This window comes from Phycodurus eques, chromosome 18, assembly GCF_024500275.1.
Source record: "Phycodurus eques isolate BA_2022a chromosome 18, UOR_Pequ_1.1, whole genome shotgun sequence".
Classification (NCBI taxonomy): Eukaryota; Metazoa; Chordata; class Actinopteri; order Syngnathiformes; family Syngnathidae; genus Phycodurus; species Phycodurus eques.
Window position 1 is genome coordinate 1,761,316 of NC_084542.1, and position 14,143 is coordinate 1,775,458.

The 14,143-nt window shown below is 46.7% G+C and overlaps 1 protein-coding gene across 7 annotated transcripts in view; it reads right to left on the minus strand.

The window, feature by feature from the left end:
- LOC133417419 (tyrosine-protein kinase Fyn) overlaps nt 1-14,143 on the minus strand; it is a 64,509-nt gene that overhangs the window by 19,535 nt on the left and 30,831 nt on the right. The window lies entirely within an intron of this gene.

Consider the following 14,143-nt stretch of genomic DNA (forward strand, 5'->3'; position numbering starts at 1 on the left):
CCCACATTGAGTGCGAGTCTGTTCAGAAGGGAATATTTCCCCCCCCCCCCCCTCACCACTGCGCCCTCAAATAACTTGGTCATTTAGCACAATACAAATAACACTGAATCACAAGCTGCTCTTCTCGCCGCTTTTATGTGGTACAGCAAACCAGTTGTATTGGTCTGTGGCGCAGACACACGTGTCGTGTCGCACTTTAACGTCAAATGTGAAACGCTAAAACAAATCATCTCTCTGACAAGAGAGCAGACGGCCGCATGATACTGTAGCTACCAATAAGAAAAAATATATTTTTTGCAACCTCCGTCTTCTTCTGTCCCAGTTGCTACATCTCAGAATGCTGCAAGGGTGCCGCATATGTATTCACTTGTGATAAACTGTGAGGTTGGCGTGAAGGATAAGTATGGGGGACGGCCTTCTCTCCTCAACAGCAAATAAAGAAGTGTGCAATCGTGAGAAGGGAGCCGCTCGCTTCAATCAGGACTTACGACAATAACCTCACTGGACAAACACGATCGCAGACCAATCAAAGCAGACGACGCTTGCCATCAGAAAAAATAAAGAGGTCATTCAAGGGGGAAACAGAGATTAAACCAGCGATCTTTAATTTGGAGACAGCTATTATTTTATCTGAGTCATATCTGAGTCATGCCACCCAAACAATCACGGAGTCAGCTAGCCCTACGTGGCTATGAAATAAAGGCACTATGGCGTCCTTGTTCTGTTGTTCTGTACAGTTGAGAGCAAAACAACTCAAAAATATCAAGGATATGATTGAATTAGGGTTTGATACACTTGCCGATTTAAAAAAAAAAAAAGTGTTTCTTTGCATACCATGGAGACAAAGCTAAAACGATCCCCATTCGAACAGATTCGCAAAAAAACAAAACAAAAAAAAAAGGCCTGAAAACAACGCCTGTAATTTGCATACCGGGTCACCACCAACTGCTACTCCTCACGGTCTTATCCAACACTGAGTTTCTGAAATTAGAAATGGAGGAATGTGTCTCTGCCGGTCTCAGTAAATGTCCACTTTGCCGGACTTTTTTCCAAAAGTTATTGTTATTCATCTCCAAACGCTGCTGTTGTGTCTGTGGCCACAACTGCCGTTTTTTTAAAATCGGTTTACCCCTGAGGCCTGAGTTACCACTTTAAAAGTGTGACGAAAGGGATCAATCAGAAAACATGAAAAACACACACACACACACACACACACACACAAAACCAGCACTCTCTCAACTCCAAGCAAAGGAGACCCTTTCAAACACGTATCTTATCTTATCTGGCTTAAAAGACGTTGTTTTGGACCTTTAAAAAATCTTGAGCGTGTACTCTGTTGGCACACAGAGGTAATAAGGAAATAGTGTGGGTTGGCGGTAGCTCAGTGTGTAGGACTTGGCTCGGGTACCGGAGGATGGCTGGTTCAAGTTTAGCTACAGACTAAAAATCCCCCCATAAACGGCTTTGCACACTGGTTTTGGGCTCTTCCCTCACTCTGAGATCTCAACGTGAGTGCGCAGCCACAGCATCCTGAGTGCACGTTGTGCAAAACAAATTGTCCGATTCCCCCTCACAAGAAGTTGAGAGGACATCCAGCAAAAAAAAGTTATTCTCTCAACCGGTGGTTCACAACAGCAAAAATAATTCAGCTGCGTGTCCAATGTTGGGCTTTTCTTTTTGAAAATCATTTCATTTTGAAAGGCAGGCACCGAGGACGCGTGAGTAGTGGAACCACATTAAGTACAAGTCTGTGGAGCTGTTCAACGACGACATCGAAGACAAAAAAGGGGACCTTTATTCATTACCATAGCTTTTGCAAATGATACATCTTGATAAATACAGCATGTGTTCCTCCACTCCACTTTCTCTGCTCTGAATGTAATGTGGCCTTATTTATAGCGTTTTGTGCAATTTTGATATTTAATTTGACTTCAGTGCCCTGTTTCTTTATAATGTGCTCTGCAATGCACCTTTTACATAAGATGATCTCTATTTATGTTAAAAAAAAAAAAAAAAAGATGATGTGTTTTGGCCTAGTCTCCCTCTCAACCGAAGGGATCGTTTACGTGCGACTGTTTGTAACTAAAACAGGAAAAACTGTCATTTTGGCTGATTATTCTACAATAGCGTTTAAGAGAGTAAATACTTTTTTTTTTTTTCAAAGTCTATATTTGTTTTTTTAAAACACTGGGGTTATGGCTCACTAAACTGAAAAATGTAGTAGTCCTCAGAGTATTCAAAATGCTTTTGGCGACGAACAGGATGACATCCCACATGCTCAGACAGCCACACTTAAAAGTCCTATTTTCAAAAAGTCGCTGATGATTTCAAATTTTAGGCATTCACAGTAAAGGCAACCCTTATTGGCAGAGCAAATGGCGGTGGCCTATTGAAACAAACGTCTTTTTACAACGGTAAAGACAAAATGGCAGAATGATGAAGACATAAACGGCTTCACAAAAATCGTGTGCGTTGCAAATTTGACATGTTGTTGTAGTTCAAACTATGCAGATACAAGTGCATAAATGATCCTAACGACTCATTAAAGCCATTACACTTTTGTTTGTCTTTAAACAAGCGTAAATAAAGGTAAAGGAACTCTGAAGACACATTTAGGAACCTGACAGAAATGAGCAAAATCAGTTATGAGTACTTCCGGTTCAGTAAGAAACCCATGGTCCAAAATCGCTTCAATGATCTCTCACCTGACCGCCAGGGCAAGAACATGGGCCGCTGCAGAGTGGGATCGTGACTGCCCACTCCGGCTCGGTTTGTGACTACGTCATCCACTTTCGCACCCTGGCGGCGGAGAGTGGGTGGAAATCCACTGCCTTATATGACGTGTTCCTGAAGGGACTGTCAGCTCCTATACAGGAGCTACTGGTGCCCTTGGACCTTCCTCCGGACATGGACTCCCTCATCGTCCTAGCCATCTGGACAGACAAGAGTCAACGAACTTAAGCAGCGTGTAGTGGGCAGGTCATCATCGGAGAGGTCCCTGTGCTTCCTGGCTGGCTGGAGTCACGACGCTCACCTCCCGAACAACTCCTTTCTCCACGGGACCCCATGCAACTCGGCAGGGCACGGCTGACAGCAGAGGAGCGACAGCAGCAGGAGGGCTGGTGCTTTTACTGCGGTGAGTGAGTCTAATCACCACGTCGCCGCCTGTCCAGCCAAAAAACTCAAGGTGCCCTCACGCCCATCAAGGTAACTCACCACGCCACCACCACTAATCTTAGGGCAATCATAGACTCGGGGGGCTAATGAGAGTCTGATGAACTGGCAGTTAGCCGCCAAATTGGGGCTCAAATCGAAAACGCTGGTAAGTCCCATCCAAGCGAGAGCACTCAATGGCAAAAAACATTTCACCATAACACACACACACCACCAAACCTCTAGAAATGCACATTCAGAGTCATGACGAACTCATGAACTTTCACCTTTTTCTGTTGCCATCTTAGACACTGGTTCTTGGCTACCCCTGGCTGCCAGACGCAACCCACACGTTAACTGGAACACCAGAGCTAGTATGGGATGGGGGGGAGGACTGTGCTGATCACTGTGAGTCCAGCCCGGACTAGGGGAATAACATGTCTGGTAATAACTACGTCTCTCTACATGTTGCCACAGACTCTGAGACCGACCTGAAATCCATGCCCCCCCTGCTACCACCACCTCAAGGAGGTGTTTAGCAAGTCCAAAGCCATGTCACTCCTAACACATATAAACCATACGACTGTGCCATAGACCTGATTCCTGGCTCCACCACCCCAAAGGGCTGCCTGTACTCGGTCTCCGATCCTGAGAGAGCAGCCATGACTGAGTACATAGAGACCTCTCTGAAGGTGGGGCTTATTCGCCCCCTCTTCATCAGCTGCCGGAGCTGGATTTTTCTTCGTGGCCAAGAAGAATGGGTCTCAGAGGCCATGCATCGACTATGGTCCCCTTAATGATATCACTATTAAAAATCGTTCCCCACTGCCACTCATGTCATCTGTTTTTGATGAGCTCCAGCAGGCCAAGATTTTTACTCCGTTAGATCTACGGAATGCATACCATCTTGTCCGAATCAGGGAGGGGGACGAATTGAAGATGGGGGTTCAACACCCCTCATGGTCATTATGAATACTTGGTCATGCCGTTTGGGCTCACCAATGCCTTTTCTGTCTTCCAGGCCGTGATCAATGATGTATTAAGGGACTTCCTAAACCATTTTGTGTATGTATATCTGGACGATATCCTCATCTACTCACCTGACCAAGTCACACATACTAAAAACGTAGCAGCCGTATTACGACTATTAGAACACAAACTATGTCAAAGCCGAAAAGAGCGAATTTCACGCTGATACCATCTCCTTCCTCGGCTTCATAGTAGTCCCAGGAAGGGTGCAGATGGACCCGGCTAAAGTAAGCGCTGTGACTGAATGGCCCACACCTAATAGCCTAAAAGAAGGCTTCAGCAGTTCCTCAGATTTGCTAACTTTTACACACGGTTTATCAGAGGCTTTAGCGTAATAGCGGCGCCTCTGCATGCACTCACCTCCTCGAATGTGTGATTCTACTGGTCACCGGAGGCGGGGGCTGCCTTCCAAAACCTCAAGAACCACTTCACCACGGCGCCGATCCTCAAGGGGACTGTCCTCTTGTTTCAGAGCACTTGCCCTTCCTCATGTGTCACCTGTGAGTTGGCCCTGATTCCTGATTGTCTCCACTTGTGCCCCATTACCCTCCATGTGGTTAAATAGTCTGTGTCTCCCTTGTCTGGTGCCAGAGTGTCTCTGTCCGTTTGGTTGATTCACCCGAGCCTGTCTTCAGCCCATGTCCGTTATCATGGCCCTTGTTGCAGGTACACCGTTCCACCCCCCCACCCCCCCTTCTATATGATGATGGAGACCTCTCCTTGGAGAGCCAGGTTCTCCTACCTGACTTCTTGTACTTTTGTAGCCAATTGTTTTGTCAGTTTGACAAGAGGTCATCGATGCATACAATAAAACCCGCTCTCTCTAATGATCTCTGCGTTCTGTGTGTAGTCCTGGCCTGACACACTTGCCCTTATGTAACAGCCTGCAGTGACACACTCCAAAACATTGAGTCCTGAAAACTCCACAAACACAATGGACATGCCGAAAATAAATGCCATTAAAAAAAAAAAAAAAAATTACATTTTGACATTTTTTGGTTAGGTGGAATTTTCTGAATCATTTCACTCTAATTCATTTACTTTGTCTATAAATTAATGAATATGACACTAAAACATGTCCAATGTGTGTGCTCACTGTCAACTTAGATGTTTAGAAAAAACGCTAAGTCGACCACAAAAATCGGTCGATGCAAACATTTTTGCTTCGAGGCAATAAGAAATATTCATAAAAGCATATTTGCGTCCTCCAGAATCACTTTGCGCCACCTGGAACAATTTGGCCACTTTCTATGTTTACCGCACGGACATTTGTTGCGGATGAATGGATTGTTGGAAAAAATGTTTTTGAAATGTTTGATTACTCAAGTGCTCAACGAAATATCTATAGGATAATCGATTCTAAAACGATTCAATCGTGACAGCCCTACTGGGGACCACTCCAGGTTGTATGCCCCAAAGTCATCTGGAATAGACTCCAGCTCACCTGACACCCTAGTGGTGATACGAGGTATAGAAAATGAATGGGTGTTCTCAAGGGTTGTATTGATATTACAGTATGTAGGTGAGTTGATGTTATTTATACTGCAGTTAGGCGTAGCATTGCTAGCAGTGCTTCAATAATATCTGCGATTGTGCTCTAAAAGGGTCATCGAAATCCGTCCGGATTAGTAGCAGCCCGAGACACAACATGGGGAGGCACAGCAGCTGTGTTGCGAGCCTCCCCCAACCCCTGCTGCCTCAAGGGCGGCCTACACCAGGCGAGCTTGACCACAATTAGAGAGTGGTCTTCCTTTTCCGGGGAAACAGCCTCAGCTGTGGACACAGAAATGGAGAATACAGCTGACCGAAAAAATGCTTTCGAAGAATCATCCAGACGGGCGTGAAAAGACAAACCGGACTATTTTTAGTTGCTCTGAATGCTGACAACAGCCCTGGTACAACTGAAGGCCATGTGACCTTGGAAAAATGAGAGAGAAATGGAAAGCCTTTCATTTCAATTTCGTTCACTCATTAAAATCCCAGATGGGAAATGTAAATTTCGTGTTGCATTGCATTACACCACAAAGACAAGCAGACCACACACATGCAGACTAATGGAAGCACGCGAGTGGTGCTTGCACTGCTGAGCAGCACCTCGACAGCAGGAAGCAGACTAGCATGAATTCAAACCCTGACGCTCTGGCCTCTCTCACTTCTGCAACCCCGTACGAATTACAGGTCATAAGATCCTTCCATCCATCCATCTATTGTCTTCCGCTTATCCGGGGGTCGCGTCGCGGGGGCCAGCATCTATCGCGGAGACGCTCAGACGTCCCTCTGCCCAGCCACTCCGATCCGGGTTTTCCGGCGGATCCCGAGGCATTCCCGGGCTAGCCGGGAGACATGGGGCCAGTTCCGATCCTCCCCGTTAGCCCTCGGTTTTGCACGTTGACGAGAAGAAAGTGGTGTTCCCATTTTCTGTAAGGCTTAGGGGTAAGGGCTAAGACGAAGGGCTATATACCCCTTCCAACCAAATGTGCTTCGAGACCTCACTTGAAAGCGAGGGGTAAGGGACTCCGCCCCGGATGACTGACGAAGATCTTGCTTACGAGACAGTGGTAAGGACAAAGAAAGAAGTACATCAACGTACGGAAGCGTAATTCATGATAGTCATATAAAGGACAGTTATGTTTTCAAACGAGAAATGTTAGCCATGTTTTGAATCTGGTTGGTCAACGGCTCGTTGTTCCGAGCTCGTCTCCCGTCAGACTTACGGCGACAAATTCACAGCAAACGGACATCGCTACATTGTGGTGCGTTTTATGAACGAGACAGATGAGACAGAGCTACGTCACATTCATTCAAAAGCCACGTAGCTGCTGTAGTGTCGCTAGTAGTCACTTCTGAATACGTCCTGTATAGTTTAGCTGTAGCCTCGGGATCCCCCCCCCCCCCCCCCCCCCCGGAAGAGATGGATGAAGTGGCTGGGGAGAGGGAAGTCTGGGCCTTCCTGCTAAAGCTACTGCCCCCGCGACCCGACCACGGATAAGCGGTAGAAAATGGACAGATGTATGGATAATTGTTTGATTATCTCAAATATTAAAGTGGGGAAACTAAAAATATAAAAATCTGAGAAGGGGGCCAATACTTTTCACGGCACTTTATAATCGTAATATTCATTTGCCTCCAACACAACCAGATGGTGGTGAGAAGTCATGACATGGCAGTATTCAAGTGTCGTCCTCTTTATGGGGATTCATTGGGATTCGACCAAAACCTCTTCAGCGTGTCCTGGGTGGGCCTCTTCCCGGTGGGACATGCCTGGAACACCTCATCAGGGAGCCATCCGAGAGGCATCCAAACCAGATGCCCGAGCCACTTCATCTGGCTCCTCTCGATGCAGCTCGACTCCGAGCGCCTGCCGCCGGATGACCGAGCTTCTCGCCCTATCTCTAAGGGGGCTCTCCCACTCTGCGGAGGAAACTCATTTTGACCGCTCGTGTCCGCAATGTTTTTCTTTCAGTCATGACCCAAAGCTCACGACCATAGGTGAGGGTAGGAACGGAGATCGACGGGTAAATCGAGAGCTTCACCTTTCAGCTCTTTAGGTCCCTGCGGCCCCCGCCAGGTAGCCGGTCGTCGGGGCGCCTCGGTGGGGCCGGCGGACCGCCCCGGGTCCCTCGGTGTGGGATGTGTCCCGCCCACCGGGCTGCTCTCGGGCGGACCCCTGCCCCCTCGATCGATTGGGCGGGGTCCTCAGCCTCTGCGGTGCGGGCACAACAATGACAGGACAGTTCTGTCGGTCCTTGTGCATGTAAAACGGTGTGAATTCACTTGCTTGTATCCTCAGGCACACACCCCTGGGACTCTTTCAGCGGGTGTGGGGCCACGCACTTATTGCGACAAATAACTCTCGTTCTATCGACTTTTATCATTTACATCGTGAATCCCACCACACAGATGACCCTTGTCCTGCATGCTTCTTCTCCTGTCCTTGTCCTGTTCTATCTTGTCCTGTCCTCCCCTCACAGGGTATGTAGCGCTACAGCCCCATGCAACACTCATATTTAATGCTTCATTGATGTAGCTAATGTCGTGACTTGCTTTTCTCATCTTGTTTACAATTAGTCCTTTGTCTTTTCTCTCTCCCCTCTCGAAACGTTGTGCTGTTCGACTGATCGACTCTGATTCTCAATAAACTTCAATTATAATACTAAGAACCCCCAGCGGAAGCTGAAAAACTCCACTAAATTCATGCAAAACGAAAGCAAATGTGTAATACTTAATACTATTGACTGTTCTTTATCCAAATGAAGCAAATAATTTGAATCAAGAAGGGGGTCGACACTTTTTCACAACACCGTGGTCGACTTCCAGCTCCTTCAAGCAGAAGTCGCTCCAGCGAGTCGAGTTGCGTACAGCTAAAAAAAGTTTCAAGCAAAGTTTTTGGGTGAGTCGAAAAGATTCTCGACATTTTTTTCGACTTCCTTCATACATGCTGGGAAAAATATTTCATTCACCCAAAGTGGAAAACATAACCTGTTTACAACAAAAGACAGTGTTATCATGGGCAAATCGAGAGGACCTTCCCCTCTAAACGGCCTATGAGGTTGCAAACGTGTCAGCCAGAGGCACAAAATTGAGTGAGCTGCTTGATGTGAGCCCTGCAGATGTGTGCCGACAGCCGACCCTGTGTTCATAATGCGGCTGTGGCCGAGACTTGACCTGACAGCTCCCGCTCTTCTCCGTCCCACCCCCCCCCCCCCCCCCCCCCCGTCCCCCCCCCGGACATGCATTAACAGCAACGTACAATGCTGCATTTGCTTTTCACTTTCAAAATATTGACGTAAATAAATTAAAAAAAAAAAAAAAAAAAAACGTGTCAACATTCACAAACCTTAAAATGTACCAACAAATGGTGTGCGTAATAATTATCCCCTAAAAGTACGAGTCTCGTCTTGGTGCTAGCCAATCAGAGACAGAATAGGGCGGGTTATCGTTCCATACATACAATTGAGGCAATGCTTTTTTTTTTTTTTTTTTTTTTTAACCAGACTCGATAAATTTTCATTGCTGTGGTAACACGCGACGCAGTGAGCCACTGGCGGAACGGGATTGGCTTCCGTAAATGCGCACGCCCGGGAAAGTTAACTATTTATTAAGTTCGCTAGCTCGTGAGCTAACTAGCGAGCGAGCAATGGAGGTCAACAGCTTCGCTCGAGCGTGGCGACATACAGAGGTCACTCGCTGGCAGACCAGACCGCGGCCCCTGTCCAGACCCAGAAGCGGTACCACATGCACCCAACACCGTAGCCCAAAAAAAGAAATGTTATCATTCAAGACATACCAGGGCGTCGCAACATGTTACAGGCTTTACGGTAGCGATGACCCACCCTTCAGCCAATCAAATCTGCATCTCAGATTTGACCGTGCAGCCATATATATATATATATATATATATATATATATATATTTTTTTTTTTTTCCCCTTATGTTAAGTACTTTATTCGAACATGTCTAACTTTCTCTTTTTATTTACTGGCTCTTATTGTGAAATGCAGTCCTTCTTTTATTTAGTAAATGAGAGAACATGACACAGTTATCCTCCTATCGTATGTTTGATTGCCAAGGCAGAATTTGTAAGACGTGCCCAATTCTTTATTATGCTCGAATATCATTACATCAGTGGCATTAAAAAAATAATAATAATAATAATCCAAAATTTTCAAAAAGCGTTCAACAATGCTATCGTTTATCGTGAACGTTTTGGGGTAAATATATCCAACCAACCAACAAACCAACCATTTTCTAGCGCTTATCCGAGGTCGGGTCGCGGGGGCAGTAGCTTTAGCAGGGACGCCCAGACTTCCCTCTCCCCAGCCACTTCATCCGGCTCTTCCGGGGGGATCCCGAGGCGTTCCCGGGCCGGCCGAAAGACAAAGTCTCGGGGTCTCCTCGGTGGGATGTGCCCGGAACACCTCTCCAGGGAGGCGTCCGGGAGCCATCCGAATCAGATGCCCCGGCCGCCTCGTCTGGCTCCTCTCCATGTGGAGGAGCAGCGGCTCTCCTCTGAGATCCTCCCGGATGACCGAGCTTAGCTCACGTAGAAAAATGATCAAAATAAAATGATCTATGTCCTGCAATCACTTCCCTAAAGCAATGTTCTTGAAATAATTTTCAAAATATAGGAATTCAGACCAAATGTTTTGCAAGTGAATTTCTTTAGGTTGCCAGCTATGCTGTCACTGCCATAAACGCGATTTTACTCATAATTGGTATAGTTTTATCATTCATAATTGACAGGTTTGATTTATATTTACATTGGAAGTTATGTAAAGCACTTTGCGGCACACACTTTCTACTAACTACCACGACACACGCTGTGTTTATACCATAAATATACGTATGTTGTTCAAGTGTGAGGTGCCTTAATTTCCCACCCAAAAGCTGTGCAGATCTCAAATCCAAAGTTCGACATTTTGTCCGCGTTTAATGGACGTTGTTGATGTTGATATTATTCTTGCGTTGGAACACAAACGAGTTTATTTTCCCCACTTTTCACATCTTCAAGTACATTGCAACTAGCGATGCTAGGGTAGGAGGACGTTAACTCACCCTTCCATCAGGTTCACCTCTCCTGGTTGTGGCTTGACTGCCTTACTGGTTTAATGTCGGTGCGTGCAGTAACAACGTCCCACCAATAGAGGGGGTTCATACACTGTGAAGGGAGTTTGAATACAGTAGAATGGAGGCAAATGCGGATATGGAGAGTGGCTTTGCGGCGGCGCTTCGAGGCGGAGCTAACTGTGTCGACCTACTTTTCAAGTCGACTTTTTCGAGCAAGTTGTTTACCCCCCCCCCAACCCCGAAATGTGATTTCTGCTTTGACCGTTGTACGAGCTTTCGCGAAAGCCGGCATCATTGTTGAACAGCCCCCGGGGTTCAATCCCCGGCCCCGCCAGTGTGGAGTTTGCATGTTCTCCCCGTGCCTGCGTGGCTTTTCTCCGGGCACTCCGCTTTCCTCCCACATTCCCCCAAAACACGCGCGGTAGGTTGATTGAAGCCTCTAAGATGCCCGTCGGTGCGAACGTGAGTGCGAATGGTCGTTTGTTTATGCGTGCCCTGCGATTGGTTTGGCGACCAGTTCGGGGCGTACCCCGCGCCTCCTGCCCGATGATAGCCGGGATAGGCTCCAGCAGGCCCGCGAGCGACCCTTGTGAGGAGAAGCGGCTCAGAAAATGGATGGATGGATGGATGGGCCAAAGGACAATAGAAATTTCAACCGAGCGCGTTTGCGTTTGTGTGCGCTGCAGCTCTGCAGAGATGCTGACGAAAGTGCGACACGCCGCAGTCAGGATGTGGTTCAAAGTCTCCCTGATGGGTGTTAAGTTTCTGCCTACCTTTCAGAGCAACAACAGAGGAGTGTGTCACTTTATGGCTTAGCCCCAAATGCTGAAAAGTGTGCCCCACCAATGTTCTTCATTTCGATTTGTGCAGTGAAACTGATGAAGTGCCTCTCACCAGTTGATCATTCATCCTCTCTGTCCTGCGCCCAATTGCTGCCTTTCGTCTCTCACCAATGGGCCAAGTTGGAGACACGCTTTGGGAGGCAGTGTGATACATCTTTATTTTTGAGCGGTGTCCCTGAGAATGGCGAGCGTCGGAGCGGAAAACTGTTACTACGTCCGTGTCCGTGATTCGTGTGCGATACGGGCCCGCTGTACACCTGATCCAGCTGTGACTCTGAGCAAAAGTGCACATATGGGGCAGTTTAGCACAGCCCGTCCCTTAAACACGGGAGCAGCTGCAGCATGCAGACAGCAGCCAGACTAGAACACCCCCACACCCCCCACAACCAAACATCTCCAGAGAGGGTTGTGTACTGGCTGGGGGGGGGGGGGGGGGGGGGGGGGGGGGGGGGGGGGGGGGAAGCGCATCCTGCTTTCACACAGTTGGTATGAAAGAGTGCACAAAAACTGAACAACCCAGCCAAACCAGAAGCGGTGCAAAATCTACAGGAGACAAATACAAGTACACTTGAAAACACACACACACATATATATATATATATATATATATATATATATATATACACAGTACGTATTGATATAGAGCCTGAATATATAACAAATGAGTGCAAGAAGAGGGTGAAGGCACAGATATTGGCCTGTGCAACAGCTAGTTATTTGAAAGAATGTATTTTAAAAATAGTTTTTTTTTTTTTAACGCTATGCCGTTAACCTTTTTGACAAAGAATATACGACTGTATGTACAGTTCCAAGACAAAGTATGTGGACCCTTTGGCGTTCCCTGTATTTCTGTAAACTTGGTCATAAAATGTGAATGAATCTTCAGCTAAGTCAGCCATAGGCAAACGGTCTGCTTAACTTAATGCTACACACACAAAAGAATCTGTTTTTGTTCTTTTTGGGGGGGGAAAAAAACAGGAAAACATTGAAACGTTCACAGCGTAGAGTGCAAAAAAAGTATGTGAACCCCTGGCTCATGACTTCTCCAAGAGCTTCTCCGATGCCAGAGTCAGCCAACCTAGAGTGCCATCAATGTGACGAGACTGGAGGTGTTGGTGCAAGCGGCACTGCCCTAAAAAACGTGCGCACCAGTTTGGAGTTTGCTATACTCGAGGCATTCCCTGATGTGAAACGTTCCTTGCAAAAAAAAAAAAAAAAAGACCACTCAGAAGACTTCAAATTGAGAATTTACGTCTTGCACTAAACTGGGAAGTGTCACAAAAGTATCTCTAAAAGCCTCATTGTTCATCCAAGGACTGATCTGTAAAAGTCAACAAGAAGAAGCCACTGCAGTCGCCAAAAACATTTCTGCATGTTTCGAGTTTGCAAAAGAGCACCTGGATTTTCCAGAGCGCTGCTGGCAAAATCTTCTGACGACAGGTGACACCAAGGTTGGGTTGTTGGGAGGCGCGCTCACCGCTATGTGCGGAGAAAAAAAAAAAAAAAAAAGGTATAGCGCACTATCATCAAAACCTCATCCCAACTGTGGAGTGTGGTGGTCATTTGGGGCTGCTTTTCAAAATCGGGGACTGGACGGATTGCTATCATCCGATGGCTTTTTCTAAGACAGGGACCGTTTGCAATGTGTTCTCGGACCGCCAGAGGAGACCACTGGTTGAAAATCAAAGCATATCAAAAAGTCCTTGTTTTATCCTATTAGCTGCTGATAATATCACACATTTTGTTGCGCAACTATGCAAATGGTCTCACGTATTTCTCCAGTGAATTTTGGGGCGAACTGCACATTTGACAGGCTTCCGAGATCAGAATGCACTGTGTTGAATTTCGCTGCTAACGAAATGAGTTTATGATTGTTTGTAGGACGGCAGCATGGCGGTAAATGTGGTGAGCACACCTCACGGCAAGAAGGGCTTAACTCTTGGTTCTGGCCTTTCTGCCGCAATGAAGTGGTTAATTGAAGACTAGACTAGCCTTAGGTGTGAATGTGAATGGTTGTCTGCTTCTATTTGTCAACCCCGTTATTGATTTGTGATCAATCCAGGGTGTTCCTTGCCTCTGGCCCTAAATCAGCTGGGATAGAGCCCGGCTCGCCCCCCACAACCCGGAGCGGAACATGATAGAAAATGGATAAATGTGGATGGGATTTTTATTCATGATATTACAATCTGTTATTCTTGAAAGGATGGACATTTGTTTAACATTAGGCAATGTTTTGAGCAGTAAAGTCATAGTAGGAATTACTATGACTTTTGGCTGCTGGTTAAGTCCAAAGGGACCTGAGGTTGCATATGGTCATAGCGGCCCCTCGTCCCTCCGACGTCTTCCCCAATGATTAACGACGATGCCAAATGCTAACATGGTGACCTAATGAGACCTTGACTTTACATGACAGAAAGACCTAAGCAATAGGGGATAGCTCACCGATAAAAGTAAGTACTGTATTTCATTAATCTGCAGTCCACGTGGATTTCAAACAACTCCACCCTCGCCATTGTCGCTGCTTTGTTCCTCGTTACGGAAAGGAAAGGAAA